Below are 21,400 nucleotides of genomic sequence, written 5' to 3'. Positions count from 1 at the left end.
TTATGAAACTCCCGAACCTTTCCGGTTATGCAATCAGGTGTTGGGGATACAGGGGAAGCATAATATCTCACCCAAACTATTAAATCCTACATCCAGCTGTATCCATCCTTCAACACATAACTAAGAAACCTTCGGAAACCATCTACCTCAACCTTCGAAAAGCATCCGTTATACAAGTTATGGCGATACTCCCTAACTCCCGCCCCAGTACTGGGTGGCGTCAAGGTTATCTCACCAACGAACTGCATAAAAGAGATTTTCAATGTCGGCATACTAAACTCAGATATTCCAGAACTGCAATGATAAAATTATGATGACAACACCTCAGAGCTCAACTCCCCGGGACACTTCCACAAAACCCCTGACAGGAGGCACCAAGACAATGTTCTCATCATAAAACCATCGGAACGATTCCAAGATACCCGCGTGATCCTAAAATTTTTTTTTAGTGAAATTTGAGAAGAGAATAGTCAAAACTCTACGTCAGGATGCCTTACCAGAGCGATGAGGAGACTGGGAAGTAAAAACAATTCGTAAACTCTCCGATATATAATTCCTAAATGACTCAAAACATTTTTCTAGACACAACTCGGCCGCTAATAACGATCAAGCAATGGGGCTCCTAAGGTCGGGGATGGCTCTGATTACCAACTTGTAACACCCTCGATGCAACTATATCTCCCACGTGTCGAGGCACGACTTAGAGGCATAATCGCATTGAAGGCATATGTCGCAAGTTAGGCAATCTTCACAACATCCCAATTAATATAAATCATAAAGGGGAGATAACATAGTTGGCTTACACTCGCCACGTCAATCAAGTACATAAATAACATTACATCATCCAAACACTCATGGCCCGACTATGGCGCCAAAATAAAAGATAACCTAACATGCGACACGGTCCCAATCACCCCCAACTGGGCACCACTACTGATCATCAGGAAAGGAAACATAGTAACGTTGAGAGTCTTCGTCGAACTCCCACTTGAGCTCAAGCACGTCACCTGGAGCGGAATCATCAGGCCCTGCATCTGGTGTAATATTAATCTATGAGCCACATGGACTCAGCAATCTCGCACCCTCGCGATCAAGACTATTTAAGCTTATAGGTAAGGCAAGGTAAAATATGAGTGGAGCTACGGCAAGCGACTAGCAAGTATGGTGGCTAACTTATTCGCAAAAGAGGGCGAGAAGAGGAGGCAAAGCGCGAGTGAAAGTGCAACTATCCCTAGGTGGTTTTGGTAATTCATAACAACATATAGCTCATTGAGCTAATGCTATTCCAAGATGACTATTTCAGGAAAGCTCAATGATTGGCATGGCATGGATGTGAAAGTGGAACCCTCAAAATGCTAAGGACAAAGGATTGGCTCAATCTCAAAAGCTCAAGACTCTTCATTTTATATTTTAGTGATCCAAGATCACATTGAGTCTTTAGGAAAAGCCAATACTATCAAGGAGGGATGAGGTGTTGCTTAATGAGCCTCTTGCTTCATGTGCTTAGTGATATGCTCCAAAACCCTCAACTACTTTCCCATATTCACATATGACCTAAACCCTAAGCCAAACTCGGTCCTGCCGATTCTTTCTATCCGGCGCCACCGAGTTTCACTTGTCATAAGCCACTGCCAAACCCTAGCAATTCAGTTCTACCGATAGGGATCTCGGTCTCACCGAGATGGGATTGCAAACTCTCTGTTTCCCTTTCGTAACTTTTCAGTCTCACCGAAAGAGCGAATCGGTCCCACCGAGCTTGCAATGTAAACTCTATGTTTCCCTTTTGTAACTTTTCGGTCTCACCGAAAGAGCAAATCGGTCCCACTGAGTTTGCCTGACCAACTCTCTAGTTAGCTTATTACCAAACTCGGTCTCACCGAGTTTGTGTAATCGGTCTCACCGAGATTACGTTATGCCCAAACCCTAACCATATCGGTCCTACCAAGTTGCATGTCAGTCCCACCAAAAATCTCTAACGGTCACTAGGTTTACCTTTTCGGTCCGACCGAGTTTGTTGATTTGGTCCCACCGAGATTGGAAAACTGTGTGTAACGGTTGGATTTTGTGTGGAGGCTATATATACCCCTCCACCTCCTCTTCATTCATGGAGAGAGCCATCAGAACACATACACAATTCCAACTCATATGTTCTGAGAGAGAACCACCTACTCATGTGTTGAGACCAAGATATTCCATTCCTACCATATGAATCTTGATCTCTAGCCTTCCCCAAGTTGCTTTCCACTCAAATCTTCTTTCCACAAATCCAAATCCTATGAGAGAGAGTTGAGTGTTGGGGAGACTATCATTTGAAGCACAAGAGCAAGGAGTTCATCATCAACACACCATTTGTTACTTCTTGGAGAGTGGTGTCTCCTAGATTGGCTAGGTGTCACTTGGGAGCCTCCGACAAGATTGTGGAGTTGAACCAAGGAGTTTGTAAGGGCAAGGAGATCGCCTACTTCGTGAAGATCTACCGCTAGTGAGGCAAGTCCTTCGTGGGCGATGGCCATGGTGGGATAGACAAGGTTGCTTCTTCGTGGACCCTTCGTGGGTGGTTGCTTCTTCGTGGACCCTTCATGGGTGGAGCCCTCCGTGGACTCGCGCAACCATTACCCTTCGTGGGTGGAGCCCTCCGTGGACTCGCGCAACCGTTACCCTTCGTGGGTTGAAGTCTCCATCAACGTGGATGTAGGATAGCACCACCTATCCGAACCACGGGAAAAACATCGTGTCTCCAATTGCGTTTGAATTCTCCAAACCCTTCCCTTTACATTCTTGCAAGTTGCATGCTTTACTTTCCGCTGCCAATATACTCTTTGCATGCTTGCTTGAATTGTGTGATGATTGCTTGACTTGTCCTACAATAGCTAAAATCTGCCAAGAACTAAAATTGGGAAAAGGTTAAGTTTTTATTTGGTCAAGTAGTCTAATCACCCCCCTCTAGACCTACTTTCGATCCTACAAGTGGTATCAGAGCTTTGGTCTCCATTTGCTTTGATCTCCATAGCTTTTGGTAGTCATAGCCTTGGTTTCACAACCTAGGAGAGTATGGCGTCTAGCGAGGGAAATTACCACCGTAGAGGTCCTTACTTTCATGGCACTAAATTTGCTAGTTGGAAGCATAAGATGAAAATGCATATTCTTGGACATAACCCCGCCGTTTGGGCTATTGTGTGTGTTGGCTTGCAAGGTGAATTCTTTGATGGGAGAGAACCGAATCGTGAAGCTACCGCGGATGAGTTGAAGATGCTACAATACAATGCTCAAGCTTGTGATATCCTGTTCAACGGATTGTGCCCCGAAGAATTCAACAAATCAGCCGTCTTGGAGAATGCAAAGGAAAATTTGGGACACTTTGATTGATATGCACGAAGGTACCGACTCCGTCAAGGAATCCAAGTTGGATGTGCTTCAAAGTCAACTTGACAAGTTCAAAATGAAGGATGGTGAAGGTGTCGCTGAAATGTACTCTAGGCTTGCTCTCATCACAAATGAGATTGCCGGCTTAGGAAGTGAAGAGATGACCGATAGATTCATCATCAAGAAGATTCTAAGAGCCTTGGATGGAAAATATGATACCGTGTGCACATTGATCCAAATGATGCCCAATTACAAAGATCTCAAGCCAACAGAGGTGATTGGAAGAATTGTTGCTCATGAGATGGTCACTTAAGGATAAAGAGGAACTACAACAAAATCAGTGTGCCTACAAAGCCTCATGTGAGCCCTACATCATCAAGTGAGAAACAAACTTCAAATGAAGAATTGAGCCTAATGTGAAGAACTTCAACAGTTCTACAAGGTAGAAGCAAAGATAGAAGCTTCAAGTCAAGGTCCTACAATGACAAAAGATCTTCTAGTCGAGAGCGAAACTGCTACAGTTGTGGAAGACCCGGACACTATTCCAATGAGTGTACGGCTCCCTACAAGAGAAGAGAAGATTCTCCAAAAAGAAGAAGCAAAGAATCACCACCAAGAGAGAGAAGGAGTAGAGATGATCGTTATGAACGAAGATACTCACGGAGAAGCAAGGATTCGGAAAGGAAGGAAAAATCATCCAGGAGCTACACAAGACGAAGACATCAAGCTCATGTTGGTGAATGGGTATCCGGATCTGACTCCGACAGACACTTCGAGAGAAGTTATCACTCTGACTCCGAAGATACTCAAGATGAAGGTGTTGCCGGTCTAGCACTTGTGTCAACCAACTCCTACGACATATTTGACTCACCAAATGAAGGAATTGGAAGATGCTTCATGGCCAAAGGTCCTAAGGTAACACACCCCGAGTATGTTGATTTCAATAGTGATGAAGATGACTTGTTAGGTGATGATTTGCTTGTTGACAACTCTAGTGATGAATACTATGATGAAACGTCAATTAATCATGCTAATCAAGATAAAACGAATGACAATGATAAGGAGAAGATTGAGGCTCTAACTAAAGAACTAAACACTCTTAAGTTAGCTCATGAAACTATCTTCGAAGATCATCGAGAACTTTTAAGAGCTCATGAGAAATTACGCTTTGAAAAGCTCAATCTTGAGCAAGAGCATGAGTTCTTAAAAGCAATCAATGATGATCTCCGCAAGAAAAGTTCTTCTTACATTGCCAAGCGTTTACTCTTATCCACTTACATGCCTCAAGTCAAGTCTAGTAACAAGAACAAGAAAGATTCTTCCTCTAGCAGTAACAATGATCATGCTAAATCCAATATTGTTGCTTCTAGTAGTTCTCTTGATTCCACTAATGATTCTCTTAGCCAAGTTACACTTGAGCAAGAAAATAGCTTATTGAAGGGAATTATAGAGAAAGGAGTGTACAAAAGCCTTGCCGGGAGTAAGCAATTCGAGGAAATTGTGCGCAAGCAAGGAATGCACCGGAAGAATCAAGGTGTTGGTTTTGAACGAAAGTTCAATGCCAATGGAGTTGAGTGGGAAGAAGATCAATACCCCAAGACAAAGTTTGTTCCTCAACAAGAGAAGTATGATACTTCTTTCAAGGGGACACAAGCTCAAGATGATCTTCCACCACAAGACTACAAGCAAAAAGGCAAGGACAAGCTTCAAGAGGAAATTGATGCATTTGAAGAAGCTCCTAAGACCTTAGTCAAGTGGATTCCCAAGACTACTTCAAGTTCCACTTCATCAAGTACGACTACAACTCCAAGGATTCCCATCAAGATGGTGTGGATCCAAAAGAAGAACTAGAGAGTTCTTGAGGGTGACTCCGCCAACATACTTCACTCTTATCATTTTGGCAAGAACAAGTGCAATCAACTTCCACATCTTGCACTAGTTCAAGGAGTCACAAACCCTCTTGTTGGTAAGACAAGGGACAAGGTAACCTAAAAGTTTTCATGGACATCATCTTGTGTGTGCATCACTCTATGTCTATGGATATCCTTGTTTGTTCCTTGTGGGACTAACCCATGTAGGTATTGAAAGTGCAATTCACTCAAATGGATAGCTCCAAGTGATCTACATCAACATTGAGCATCCACATCTTCAACATCTACATGAAGTCATCATCGACAAAACCCGAGGTTAGTTCATCCCTCTAAGGGGGGATATCACATCTAGGGGGAGCTTTACTCTAAGACTTGAGCTAAAGCAACTCTAAAGATGTGAACACAACAATGCTTTATGTAAAAGTGGTAACCCCACTTGAGCTTAAACGATGAGTATGACCTATGATCAAGTGTTCTCACTTGACTCCTAAGTCAATATACTCATATATAGATGACCTTGTCATCGCAAATTGCTTGATAGATGCTAGAATTGGTTGTGCATGCCTTGTCACATATTTCATTTGCCATCTTATTGTGTGAGCATGCTGGTTGCATATTTTACTCATTCGAGGACATCCACTTGTTGTTTTGATTGTTTGGTTTTATTTCCTTTTGCCAAGTGGATGGACAAGAATGCCTAAGAACCTCCTCTAGCTATCTATGCTTTTCTCGTCTCAAACTCTATTCATGCTACATCACAAAATTTGATCAAGTCAGATTCGAACCACTCTGTGTGAGGAGCGCTCGGAGTCCCCGATTCGTCATAGACTTAAACTTCCAAAACCTCTTTATGATTCTCGGTCTGACCGATACCCTCTTCGGTCCTACCAGATCATTAAGTTGATCTAGGTTTTCGATCTCGGTGCAACCGATTTGAACCATTCGGTCACACCGAGTTGCAACAACTGTATACAGTTTTGCATCTCGGTGCCACCGAGTTGTTCCACTCGGTCACACCGACAGGGTCGGGCTATATATAGTCACGGGCAAAAATTTGGAAATTTCTCCGAACCCCTTCGCCCGCGCGATAGCCTGCTCTGCCAACTTGGTCTCCGGATCGTCTCCTCGCCGCCAGCCGCCTCCAGTCGCTGGTCTCCGTCGCCGTCAACGGAAATTCAACCCCGCCGTTGCCGCCGTAGCGAGTCTCCGCCGAACTAGGGTATGGACTCGATCTTTGTGCTATTCCCCAATCCGATTCTTAGCACATTGTGATCATCATGATTCTTGCCACGTTTGTTAAACTTCTATCCAGTCAATGAACTCGTAGATTAGGTTTAATTCGAAAATTTTAGGGTTAGGTTTCCGCCGAAACCATCTCGGACCCACCGAGTTGAAAAACTCGGTCCCACCGATTTGGCTTATGCCATTGCACAAGTGAGACTCGGTCTGACCGAGAATTACTTATCGGTGTGACCGATTTTGGAACTCTGTGAAACCCTAGCAGTCTCGGTGCCACCGAACTGTGACTCGGTCTGACCGAGTTCACTAGTTTAGGTGCCAAAACTGCTTCGGTATCACCGAGTTTAGAAATCGGTAGATCCGAGATGCTTTCAGTGGGAAACTAAAACTAAGTTTTTGAATTATTCTTTTGCAAAAATCTCTGCATTTTGTGATGCTTATCCACTCTATCTCATCTATAACCTATTCACAGGGTCAGCAGTCAGAGTTTGCATCATGTCAGACCAAAGTGATAGCCAGAACTTGTCAGAGCAGCAAGTGCAGATGAGTGAGGGCACTAGTCCCTCAAGTTCCTCAGATGATGGCAGCAGGAGCACCCCTAGCAATCTGCCTAAAGCTGCCACAAGACAGAGAAAGAAGAGAACCTCAGACTCAGAAGATGAGGATTATGTGGCAGAAGAGGAAGCAACTTCCAAGAGAGTTGAGCCAGCACAGGGCATAAAACCAGGGATGAAGATCAAAAGGCCAGCAGGCAGGCAGCCTATGTCAAAGGCCAGAGCTTCAACTGAGAAGCCCACTCCCATTGAGCCAGTTGCTGCTGAAGGCAAGAAGAGGAAAGAAAGGGTGAAGAAAACTGTAGCCAGAGTGCTTGGCAAGGCTTCCATCATGGAAGATGAGGAGGAAGAAGAAGAGGTAGCTGCACCAGCACCTAAGGCACCCAAGCTGATGGGTGATGCCATAAGAACAGGGGCAGCTGCTTCCAAGGCCAAGCCAGCTCCAAAGCCAAAGCCAAAGAGGAACACAAGAAGCATCCCAGCTACTGAGAAGAACAAGGCCCCAGTGCCTGAAGCTGCAGAAGAAGAAGAAGAAGAGAATGTTCTTAGAAAGCTCAAGCCCAAGATCCCAGACCACAACGATGCTCATCCTGTGGCTGAGGATATGAAACTCAGGAGAGATTCAGGGCTCCGGAAGTGGAGAGAAGCAGACCCGTATGCTTCAAGGAGAAGGACTGCAGTTGACTACAGGTTTCACACCAAGGAGCAGCAAGACTTTTATGAGACAGTGCTGCTAGACAAGAAGCCAATTGTCTGTGATATGAGATGGGTTGATTGGCAATACATCAAGGACAACGAAGAGTACTACCCTGGAGTGCAGGACAGCTTCAAGGCATGTGGAGTAGAGGACTTTGTTGGGCAGAAGCTCACAAAGTGGAACGAGGAACTCATCATGCAGTTCTACTCCACAGCCCATTTCTATCCAGATGGCAGGATTGTATGGATGTCAGAGGGTACGAGGTACCAGTCTACAGTTGCTGAATGGGCTCAGCTGATTAATGCCCCAGAAGAGCATGACTATGACTTGGATGTCAAAGTGACAGGAGATTCAAGACTGGCAGTGGAGCAGCTCCAGGATGACATGCAGGAGAGGAGGCAAGACTACACTGATGCTTTGCCAGAGTGCCACGAGGTCGAGGTCGTCTGCAGTGCAGTTGCTGACCCAGATCACCACGTCTGCACCAAGCTACAGCCTCAGTTTCCACCAGCTCCAGCGTCCACTTCAGCCTCGACTCCGACCACGTCTACAGTGTTGGAAATATGCCCTAGAGGCAATAATAAAAGTATTATTATTATTATATTTCTTTGTTCATGATAATTGTCTTTATTCATGCTATAACTGTATTATCCGGAAATCGTAATACACGTGTGAATACATAGACCATAATATGTCCCTAGTAAGCCTCTAGTTGACTAGCTCGTTGATCAACAGATAGTCATGATTTCCTGGCTATGGACATTGGATGTCATTGATAACAGGATCACATCATTAGGAGAATGATGTGATGGACAAGACCCAATCCTAAGCATAGCACAAAGATCGTGTAGTTCGTTTGCTAGAGCTTTTCCAATGTCAAGTATCTTTTCCTTTGACCATGAGATCGTGTAACTCCCGGATACCGTAGGAGTGCTTTGGGTGTATCAAACGTCACAACATAACTGGGTCACGAAAGTGTCTGTTGGGTTGACACGGATCGAGACTGGGATTTGTCACTCTGGATAATGAAGAGGTATCACTGGGCCCACTCGGTAATGCATCATCATTATGAGCTCAAAGTGACCAAGTGGTTGATCACGGGATCATGCATTACGGTACGAGTAAAGTGACTTGCCGGTAACGAGATTGAACAAAGTATTGGGATACCGACGATCGAGTCTCGGGCAAGTAACATACCGATTGACAAAGGGAATTGTATACGGGGTTGATTAAATCCTCGACATCGTGGTTCATCCGATGAGATCATCGAGGAGCATGTGGGAGCCAACATGGGTATCCAGATCCCGCTGTTGGTTATTGACCGGAGAACGTCTCGGTCATGTCTGCATGTCTCCCGAACCCGTAGGGTCTACACACTTAAGGTTCGGTGACGCTAGGGTTATGAAGATATGTATATGCAGTAATCCGAATGTTGTTCGGAGTCCCGGATGAGATCCCGGACGTCACGAGGAGTTCCGGAATGGTCCGGAGGTAAAGAATTATATATAGGAAGTGCTGTTTCGGCCATCGGGACAAGTTTCGGGGTTATCGGTATTGTACCGGGACCACCGGAGGGGTCCCGGGGGCCCACCGGGTGGGGCCACCTGTCCCGGGGGGCCCACATGGGCTGTAGGGGTGCGCCTTGGCTTCATGGCCAAGGCACCAGCCTACTAGCCCATGCGCCTAGGGTTTCCACCACGGAGGAGTCCAAGTGGTGGAAGGCACCCCGAGGTGCCTTGGGGGGGAGGGAAACCCTCCCCTGGCCGCCGCACCTAGGAGATTGGATCTCCTAGGCTGCGCACCACCCCCCCTTGGCCCTCCTATATATAGTGGGGGAGAGGAGGGATTTTCATACCTCAGCCTTTGGTGCTTCCTCTCTCCCCGTTACGTCTCTCTCTCGCAGTATAGGCGAAGCCCTGCTACTGTGACGCCCTGCATCCACCACCACGCCGTCGTGTTGCTGGATCTTCATCAACCTCTCTTCCCCCCTTGCTGGATCAAGAAAGGAGGAGACGTCATCCGTTCTGTACGTGTGTTGAACGCGGAGGCACCGTCCGTTCGGTGTTTGATCATCGGTGATTTGAATCACGTCGTGTTCGACTACATCATCCCCGTTCTTTGAACGCTTCCGCTCGCGATCTACAAGGTACGTAGATGCATCTAATCACTCGTTGCTAGATGAACTCCTAGATGGATCTTGGTGAAACCGTAGGAAATTTTTTGTTTTCTGCAACATTCCCCAACAGTGGCATCATGAGCTAGGTCTATGCGTAGTTCTCTTACACGAGTAGAACACAAAGTAGTTGTGGGCGTTGATTTTGTTCAATATGCTTGCCGTTACTAGTCTTATCTTGATTCGGCGGCATGGTGGGATGAAGCGGCCCGGACCGACCTTACACGTACTCTTACGTGAGACAGGTTCCACCGACTGGCATGCACTAGTTGCATAAGGTGGCTAGCGGGTGTCTGTCTCTCCTACTTTAGTCGGATTGGATTCGATGAAAAGGGTCCTTATGAAGGGTAAATAGCAATTGGCATATCACGTTGTGTTCATTGCGTAGGTAAGAAACGTTCTTGCTAGAAACCCATAGCAGCCACGTAAAACATGCAAACAACAATTAGAGGATGTCTAACTTGTTTTTGCAGGGTATGCTATGTGATGTGATATGGCCAAAAGGATGTGATGAATGATATATGTGATGTATGAGATTGATCATGTTCTTGTACAAGGAATCACGACTTATATGTCGATGAGTATGACGATCTACAAGGATGATCATGGAGCCCCAAGATGGAGATCAAAGGAGCTGTGTGATATTGGCCATATCATGTCACTATTATTATTTGATTAAATGTGATGTTTATCATGTTTTGCATCTTGTTTACTTAAAACGACGGTAGTAAATAAGATGATCCCTTACAACAATTTCAAGAAGTGTTCTCCCCTAACTATGCACCATTGCTACAGTTCGTCGCTTCGAAGCACCACGTGTTAATCGGGTGTGATAGATCCTTTCGTTCACATACAACGGGTGTAAGAAGTTTTACACATGCAAAAACACTTAGGGTTAACTTGACGAGCCTAAGCATGTGAAGACATGGCCTCGGAACACAGAGACCGAAAGGTCGAACACGAGTCGTATGGAAGATACGATCAACATGGAGATGTTCACCGACGATGACTAGTCCGTCTCACGTGTTAATCGGACACGGATTAGTTGACTTGGATCGTGTAACACTTAGATGACTAGAGGGATGTCTAATCTGAGTGGGAGTTCATTAATAATTTGATTAGATGAACTTGATTATCATGAACTTAGTCTAAAATCTTTACAATATGTCCTGTAGATCAAATGGCCAACGTTGTATTCAATTTCAACGCGTTCCTAGAGAAAACCAAGCTGAAAGACGATGGCAGCAACTATACGGACTGGGTCCGGAACCTGAGGATCATCCTTATAGCTGCCAAGAAAGATTATGTCCTACAAGCACCGCTAGGTGATCCACCCGTCCCACAAAACCAAGACGCTATGAACGCTTGGCAGACACGTACTGATGACTACTCCCTTGTTCAGTGCGGCATGCTTTACAGCTTAGAACCGGGGCTCCAAAAGCGTTTTGAGAGACATGGAGCATATGAGATGTTCGAAGAACTAAAAATGGTTTTTCAAGCTCATGCCCGGATCGAGAGATATGAAGTCTCCGATAAGTTCTTTAGCTATAAGATGGAGGAAAATAGTTCTGTCAGTGAGCACATACTCACTATGTCTGGGTTACATAACCGCTTGACTCAGCTGGGAGTTAATCTCCCGGATGACGCGGTCATTGACAGAATCCTCCAGTCGTTTCCACCAAGCTACAAGAGCTTTGTGATGAACTTCAATATGCAGGGGATGGTAAAGACCATTCCTGAAGTATTTGCAATGCTGAAATCAGCAGAGGTAGAAGTCAAGAAGGAACATCAAGTGTTGATGATGAATAAAACCACTAAGTTCAAAAAGGGCAAGGGTAAAAAGAACTTCAAGAAGGACGGCAAGGAAGTTGCTGCGCCCGGCAAGCAAGCTGTCGGGAAGAAGTCAAAGAATGGACCCAAGCCTGAGACAGAGTGCTTTTATTGCAAAGGGAAGGGTCACTGGAAGCGGAACTGCCCCAAATACTTAGCGGACAAGAAGGCCGGCAACACCAAAGGTATATTTGATATACATGTGATTGATGTGTACCTTACCAGTACTCGTAGTAACTCCTGGGTATTTGATACCGGTGCCGTTGCTCATATTTGTAACTCACCGCAGGAGCTGCGGAATAAACGAAAACTGGAAAAGGACGAGGTGACGATGCGCGTCGGGAATGGTTCCAAGGTTGATGTGATCGCCGTCGGCACGCTACCTCTACATTTACCTACGGGATTAGTGATAAACCTCAATAATTGTTATTTAGTGCCTATATTGAGCATGAACATTGTATCAGGATCTCGTTTAATACGAGATGGCTACTCATTTAAATCCGAGAATAATGGTTGTTCTATTTATATGAGAGATATGTTTTATGGTCATGCTCCGATAGTCAATGGTTTATTCTTAATGAATCTCGAGCGTATTACTACACATGTTCATAGTGTGAGTACCAAAAGATGTAAGGTTGATAATGATAGTCCCACATACTTGTGGCACTGCCGCCTTGGTCACATAGGTGTCAAACGCATGAAGAAGCTCCATACAGATGGACTTTTAGAGTCTCTTGATTATGAATCATTTGACACGTGCGAACCATGCCTCATGGGAAAAATGACCAAGACTCCGTTCTCAGGAACAATGGAGCGAGCAACCAACTTATTGGAAATCATACATACTGATGTGTGCGGTCCAATGAGTGTTGAGGCTCGCAGAGGCTATCGTTATGTTCTCACCCTCACTGATGACTTGAGTAGATATGAGTATGTCTACTTAATGAAACACAAATCTGAAACCTTTGAAAAGTTCAAAGAATTTCAGAGTGAGGTTGAGAATCAACGTGACAGGAAAATCAAGTTTCTACGATCAGATCGTGGAGGAGAATACTTGAGTCACGAATTTGGCACACACTTAAGAAAATGTGGAATAGTTTCACAACTCACGCCGCCTAGAACACCTCAGCGTAACGGTGTGTCCGAACGTCATAATCGCACTCTATTAGATATGGTGCGATCTATGATGTCTCTTGCCGATTTACCGCTATCTTTTTGGGGCTATGCTTTAGAGACTGCCGCATTCACTTTAAATAGGGCTCCGTCGAAATCCGTTGAGACGACACCGTATGAATTATGGTTTGGGAAGAAACCTAAGCTGTCGTTTCTAAAAGTTTGGGGATGCGATGCTTATGTCAAGAAACTTCAACCTGAAAAGCTCGAACCCAAGTCGGAAAAATGCGTCTTCATAGGATACCCTAAAGAAACTTATGGGTATACCTTCTACCTCAGATCCGAAGGCAAGATCTTTGTTGCCAGGAATGGATCCTTTCTAGAGAAAGAGTTTCTCTCGAAAGAAGTAAGTGGGACGAAAGTAGAACTTGATGAAGTATTGCCTCTTGAACCGGTAAATGGCGCAACTCAAGAAAATGTTCCTGAGGTGCCTGCACCGACTAGAGAGGAAGTTATTGATGATGATCAAGATACTTCTGATCAAGCTCCTACTGAAATTCGAAGGTCCACAAGGACATGTTCCACACCAGAGTGGTACGGCAACCCTGTCTTGGAAATCATGTTGTTAGACAACAGTGAACCTACGAACTATGAAGAAGCGATGGCGGGCCCGGATTCCGAAAAATGGCTGGAAGCCATGAAATCCGAGATAGGATCCATGTATGAAAACGAAGTATGGACTTTGACTGACTTGCCCGTTGAACGGCGAGCCATAGAAAATAAATGGATCTTTAAGAAGAAGACAGACGCGGATGGTAATGTGACCATCTATAAAGCTCGGCTTGTCGCTAAGGGTTATCGACAAGTTCAAGGGGTTGACTACGATGAGACTTTCTCACCGGTAGCGAAGCTGAAGTCCGTCCGAATCATGTTAGCGATTGCCGCATTCTATGATTATGAAATATGGCAAATGGACGTCAAAACGGCATTCCTTAATGGTTTCCTTAAGGAAGAGTTGTATATGATGCAGCCGGAAGGTTTTGTCGATCCTAAGAATGCTGACAAGGTGTGCAAGCTCCAACGCTCGATTTACGGGCTGGTGCAAGCATCTCGGAGTTGGAACATTCGCTTTGATGAGATGATCAAAGCGTTTGGGTTTACGCAGACTTATGGAGAAGCCTGCGTTTACAAGAAAGTGAGTGGGAGCTCTGTAGCATTTCTCATACTATATGTAGATGACATACTTTTGATGGGAAATGATATAGAACTCTTGGACAGCATCAAGACCTACTTGAATAAGAGTTTTTCAATGAAGGACCTTGGAGAAGCTGCTTATATATTAGGCATCAAGATCTATAGAGATAGATCAAGACGCCTCATAGGTCTTTCACAAAGCACATACCTTGATAAGATTTTGAAGAAGTTCAAAATGGATCAGTCCAAGAAAGGGTTCTTGCCTGTTTTGCAAGGTGTGAGATTGAGTTCAGCTCAATGCCCGACCACGGCAGAAGAGATAGAAGAGATGAGTATCATCCCCTATGCCTCAGCCATAGGTTCTATTATGTATGCCATGCTGTGTACCAGACCTGATGTAAACCTTGCCGTAAGTTTGGTAGGAAGGTACCAAAGTAATCCCGGCAAGGAACACTGGACAGCGGTCAAGAATATCCTGAAGTACCTGAAAAGGACAAAGGACATGTTTCTCGTTTATGGAGGTGACGAAGAGCTCGTCGTAAAGGGTTACGTCGACGCTAGCTTCGACACAGATCTGGATGACTCTAAGTCACAAACCGGATACGTGTATATGTTGAATGGTGGAGCAGTGAGCTGGTGCAGCTGCAAACAGAGCGTCGTGGCGGGATCTACATGTGAAGCGGAGTACATGGCAGCCTCGGAGGCAGCACATGAAGCAATATGGGTGAAGGAGTTCATCACCGACCTAGGAGTAATACCCAATGCGTCGGGGCCAATCAAACTCTTTTGTGACAACACTGGAGCTATTGCACTTGCCAAGGAGCCCAGGTTTCACAAGAAGACAAGGCACATCAAGCGTCGCTTCAACTCCATTCGTGAAAATGTTCAAAATGGAGACATAGAGATTTGTAAAGTACATACGGACCTGAATGTAGCGGATCCGTTGACTAAACCTCTCCCTAGGGCAAAACATGATCAACACCAGAATTCCATGGGTGTTCGATTCATCATAATGTAACTAGATTATTGACTCTAGTGCAAGTGGGAGACTGTTGGAAATATGCCCTAGAGGCAATAATAAAAGTATTATTATTATATTTCTTTGTTCATGATAATTGTCTTTATTCATGCTATAACTGTATTATCCGGAAATCGTAATACACGTGTGAATACATAGACCATAATATGTCCCTCGTAAGCCTCTAGTTGACTAGCTCGTTGATCAACAGATAGTCATGGTTTCCTGGCTATGGACATTGGATGTCATTGATAATGGGATCACATCATTAGGAGAATGATGTGATGGACAAGACCCAATCCTAAGCATAGCACAAAGATCGTGTAGTTCGTTTGCTAGAGCTTTTCCAATGTCAAGTATCTTTTCCTTTGACCATGAGATCGTGTAACTCCCGGATACCGTAGGAGTGCTTTGGGTGTATCAAACGTCACAACGTAACTGGGTGACTATAAAGGTGCATTACAGGTATCTCCGAAAGTGTCTGTTGGGTTGACACGGATCGAGACTGGGATTTGTCACTCCATATAACGGAGAGGTATCACTGGGCCCACTCGATAATGCATCATCATTATGAGCTCAAGGTGACCAAGTGGTTGGTCATGGGATCATGCGTTACGGTACGAGTAAAGTGACTTGCCGGTAACGAGATTGAACAAGGTATTGGGATACCGACGATCGAGTCTCGGGCAAGTAACATACCGATTGACAAAGGGAATTGTATACGGGGTTGATTAATCCTCGACATCGTGGTTCATCCGATGAGATCATCGTGGAGCATGTGGGAGCCATCATGGGTATCCAGATCCCGCTGTTGGTTATTGACTGGAGAGTCGTCTCGGTCATGTCTGCTTGTCTCCCGAACCCGTAGGGTCTACACACTTAAGGTTCGGTGACGCTAGGGTTATGAAGATATGTATATGCAGTAATCCGAATGTTGTTCGGAGTCCCGGATGAGATCCCGGACGTCACGAGGAGTTCCGGAATGGTCCGGAGGTAAAGAATTATATATAGGAAGTGCTGTTTCGGCCATCGGGACAAGTTTCGGGGTTATCGGTATTGTACCGGGACCACCGGAGGGGTCCCGGGGGCCCACCGGGTGGGGCCACCTGTCCCGGGGGGGCCACATGGGCTGTAGGGGGTGCTCCTTGGCCTATATGGGCCAAGGGCACCAGCCCTACTAGGCCCATGCGCCTAGGGTTTCCACCACGGAGGAGTCCAAGTGGTGGAAGGCACCCCGAGGTGCCTTGGGGGGGGAGGGAAACCCTCCCCTGGCCGCCGCACCTAGGAGATTGGATCTCCTAGGCTGCGCACCACCCCCCCTTGGCCCTCCTATATATAGTGGGGGAGAGGAGGGATTTCATACCTCAGCCTTTGGTGCTTCCTCTCTCCCCGTTACGTCTCTCTCTCGCAGTATAGGCGAAGCCCTGCTACTGTGACGCCCTGCATCCACCACCACGCCGTCGTGTTGCTGGATCTTCATCAACCTCTCTTCCCCCCTTGCTGGATCAAGAAAGGAGGAGGCGTCATCCGTTCTGTACGTGTGTTGAACGCGGAGGCACCGTCCGTTCGGTGTTTGATCATCGGTGATTTGAATCACGTCGTGTTCGACTACATCATCCCCGTTCTTTGAACGCTTCCGCTCGCGATCTACAAGGTACGTAGATGCATCTAATCACTCGTTGCTAGATGAACTCCTAGATGGATCTTGGTGAAACCGTAGGAAAATTTTTGTTTTCTGCAACGTTCCCCAACATACAGAAGGCTTCGTCCTTGGAGTGCTCCGGACTCCACCACCACCTGAAGATCAAGCCTGAGTGTCGACTTAGCACTATGCATTTTCTAGGAACTTTTTGGTAACTTGTTGCCAAAGGGGGAGAAAATGTATAGATCATAGGCTTTGAGAGAGAGTGTTGCTTTTATTCTCTCTTGTTTTATTTGGTGGTTTTTCGAACTTTGTTTGCTTTTGTGTGAGATACTATGTCATTGCTCGTGAGACATTGATGATCATGTGTTTGATCATAAGCTACACTTAATGTTTGCTTAATATTATCATCTTATCTATCTTATGTGATCATTCACTATTCTTGGTGATGAGTGCATGTATTTCATTCTTATCATTTTAAGCGCTCCACCAAGATGTATGTGAGATGGAAGAGTAACCCATGACTCTAACTCTTTGTGCATTTGCAGTCCAAAGCAAATTTTAAATATGCACAAATTTAGGGGGAGCTCTTACTTGTCACATACTTCTCAAAGCGACGATATATTTCATGCTTATTGTCATTTGTCGAAGCTTTGATCTATATGTTGTCATCAATTACCAAAAAGGGGGAGATTTAAAGTGCAACTATCCCTAGGTGGTTTTGGTAATTCATAACAACATATAGCTCATTGAGCTAATGCTATTCCAAGATGACTATTTCAGGGAAGCTCAATGATTGGCATGGCATGGATGTGAAAGTGGAACCCTCAAAATGCTAAGGACAAAGGATTGGCTCAAGCTCAAAAGCTCAAGACTCTTCATTTTATATTTTAGTGATGCAAGATCACATTGAGTCTTTAGGAAAAGCCTATACTATCGAGGAGGGATGAGGTGTTGCTTAATGAGCCTCTTGCTTCATGTGCTTAGTGATATGCTCCAAAACCCTCAACTACTTTCCCATATCCACATATGACCTAAACCCTAAGCCAAACTCGGTCCTACCGATTCTTTCTATCCGGCGCCACCGAGTTTCACTTGTCATAAGCCACTGCCAAACCCTAGCAATTCGGTTCTACCGATAGGGATCTCGGTCTCACCGAGATGGGATTGCAAACTCTCTGTTTCCCTTTCGTAACTTTTCGGTCTCACCGAAAGAGCGAATCGGTCCCACCGAGATTGCAATGTAAACTCTATGTTTCCCTTTTGTAACTTTTCGGTCTCACCGAAAGAGCAAATCGGTCCCACCGAGTTTGCCTGACCAACTCTCTAGTTAGCTTATTACCAAACTCGGTCTCAGAGTTTGTGTAATCGGTCTCACCGAGATTACGTTATGCCCAAACCCTAACCATATCGGTCCTACCGAGTTGCATGTCAGTCCCACCGAAAATCTCTAACGGTCACTAGGTTTACCTTTTTCGGTCCGACCGAGTTTGTTGATTCGGTCCCACCGAGATTGGAAAACTGTGTGTAACGGTTGGATTTTGTGTGGAGGCTATATATACCCCTCCACCTCCTCTTCATTCATGGAGAGAGCCATCAGAACACATACACAATTCCACTCATATGTTCTGAGAGAGAACCACCTACTCATGTGTTGAGACCAAGATATTCCATTCCTACCATATGAATCTTGATCTCTAGCCTTCCCCAATTTGCTTTCCACTCAAATCTTCTTTCCACAAAGTCCAAATCCTATGAGAGAGAGTTGAGTGTTGGGGAGACTATCATTTGAAGCACAAGAGCAAGGAGTTCATCATCAACACACCATTTGTTACTTCTTGGAGAGTGGTGTCTCCTAGATTGGCTAAGTGTCACTTGGGAGCCTCCGACAAGATTGTGGAGTTGAACCAAGGAGTTTGTAAGGGCAAGGAGATCGCCTACTTCGTGAAGATCTACCACTAGTGAGGCAAGTCCTTCGTGGGCGATGGCCATGGTGGGATAGACAAGGTTGCTTCTTCGTGGACCCTTCGTGGGTGGTTGCTTCTTCGTGGACCCTTCGTGGGTGGAGCCCTCCGTGGACTCGCGCAACCATTACCGTTACCCTTCGTGGGTTGAAGTCTCCATCAACGTGGATGTAGGATAGCACCACCTATCCGAACCACGGGAAAAACATCCGTGTCTCCAATTGCGTTTGAATTCTCCAAACCCTTCCCTTTACATTCTTGCAAGTTGCATGCTTTACTTTCTGCTGCCAATATACTCTTTGCATGCTTGCTTGAATTGTGTGATGATTGCTTGACTTGTCCTACAATAGCTAAAATCTGCCAAGAACTAAAATTGGGAAAAGGTTAAGTTTTTATTTGGTCAAGTAGTCTAATCACCCCCCCTCTAGACATAATTTCGATCCTACAGCGAGCGCGAAACTAGAGAACAACCTGCGCAAACATTACTCCAACACCGTGTCCGCTTCCCGGACTCCGCCGAGAAGAGGCCATCACGGTAACACACTCAGTTGATTCATTTTAATTAAGTTAAGGTTCAAGTTATCTACAACCGGACATTAACAAATTCCCATCTGCCCATAACCGCGGGCACGGCTTTCGAAAGTTCAAATCCCTACAGGGGAGTCCCAACTTAGCCCATGACAAGCTCTCACGGTCAACGAAGGAATAGACCTCCTCCCAAGACGTTTCGATCAGACTCGGTATCTCGGTTCTTCAAGACACTTCGACAGGTTAAAACAAGACCAGCAACACCGCCCGAATGTGCCGACAAATCCCGATAGGAGCTACACATATCTCGTTCTCAGGGCACACTCAGATGAGACATCCTACGAGTAAAACCAACCCTCAAGTTGCCCCGAGGTGGCCCCGCAGTCTACTCGGTCGGACCAACACTCAGAGGAGCACTGGCCCGGGGGGTTAAATAAGATGACCCTCGGGATCCGGAAACCCAAGGGAAAAAGAGGCTAGGTGGTGAATGGTAAAACCAAGGTTGGGCATTGCTAGAAAAGCTTTAATCAAGGCGAACTATCAAGGGGTTCCCATTATAACCCAACCGCGTAAGGAACGCAAAATCCGGGAACATAACACCGATATAACGGAAACTAGGGCGGCAAGAGTGGAACAAAACACTAGGCGAGAGGCCGAGCCTTCCACACTTTACCAAGTATATAGATGCATTAAGAAAACATGGCAATATAATGATATCCCAACAAGTAAATAAATGTTCCAACAAGGAACGACCTTCAATCTTCACCTGCAACTAGCAACGCTATAAGAGGGGCTGAGCAAAGCGGTAACATAGCCAATCAACGGTTTGCTAGGACATGGTGGGTTAGAGGTTTGACATGGCAATTTGGGAGGCTTGAAAGCAAGTGGTAGGCATCGTAGCATTGGCATAGCAAAAGAGCGAGCAAACTAGCATAGCAAAGATAGTAGTGATTTCGAGGGTATGATCATCTTGCCTGCACAGTTGTCAGAGTTGACTGGATCCTCGAAAGCAAACTCAACGGGCTCCTCGTTAGCGAACTCGTCTCCCGGCTCTACCCAAACAAGACAAACAAGCAACAAGGACATAATCAACCACGTGCAAGGACCAAACACTATGGTCCAAAGATGATATGCTATGCGGGATGTATATGCAAGATGTGACAGGGAATGCATGAACCTGGCCTCAACTTGGAAATCCAAGTGTGCCACTGGAAAGATGAGATGAAATTGCTTGAAAACAATATAAAGAACGCCGGAATCGGAGTTACGGTTTGGAAATGGCAAGTGATTCATATATGGCACCGGTCTGCGATTTACAGCAAGTAGCCATCTAAATGCGATGAGATGAACATGCTACAGCACCCAAACATGACAAGAAAATACATGGAAGGGATGCATTCAAGATTCTTAACAAAAGTCTAGCACTGAGCTACGGCCAATTCATCCATTAACAGGTTCAAACAAGCATGGCAAAAATGCATATGACAAACAGATCTCAGACTTAGTGAAATCAACACTTGTCTGGAATTTCAGATCAGGTAGCACTCTTCGGAGCAACAAAACTATATGCTGCAGGACCTCAACATGGCAAACTAAAGCATGGCATGGAGCTACTCAAAGAGCTTAACAAAAGTCCCTTAGTGACCTTGAGCCAAAAGGGATCAGAAAATACAATTGAAAGCATGTGAACATAGCAAAAACATAATCAGTTTTTAGACTTTGTGAAAACTGGAGCATGCTGAAACATAACTCAAGTAGGCATGTTTACGAGCTCGATGCACTCACCACGGAGCAAGTCATGACAGGACAAGCATACATCCATCAAGAAGGCACAAAATTCAAGCTAGACATGGCAAGAACAATAACATAGCATGCATGGATCAACTACAACATCATCGGCAAAATTGCAAACAAGTTGACAATCTGCCCAGATTCACAAAGTAGCTAAAGTAGAGCTCGATTGACTCAAGCTAGGGTGCTCCATAATTGCAAACAAAGACATGGATGGATAGAGCACTACAAGATTAACAAAAATCATTACTGATCATCCTCAAAAGAGGCACGGATCACTAGGAAACAATATGAACATATGGCCATATGAGATAAACTGTTTCAGGACTTAGTGGAAATGTTAAGTCCCTGAAAACAGAATTACTAAGTGCACCACTTTGCAAGCTTGCACCAGACACCACACACATCACAAAAATACATGGG

Source organism: Triticum urartu, chromosome 2, assembly GCF_003073215.2.
Source record: "Triticum urartu cultivar G1812 chromosome 2, Tu2.1, whole genome shotgun sequence".
NCBI lineage: Eukaryota > Viridiplantae > Streptophyta > Magnoliopsida > Poales > Poaceae > Triticum > Triticum urartu.
Note: the sequence above shows the minus strand (reverse complement) of the source record.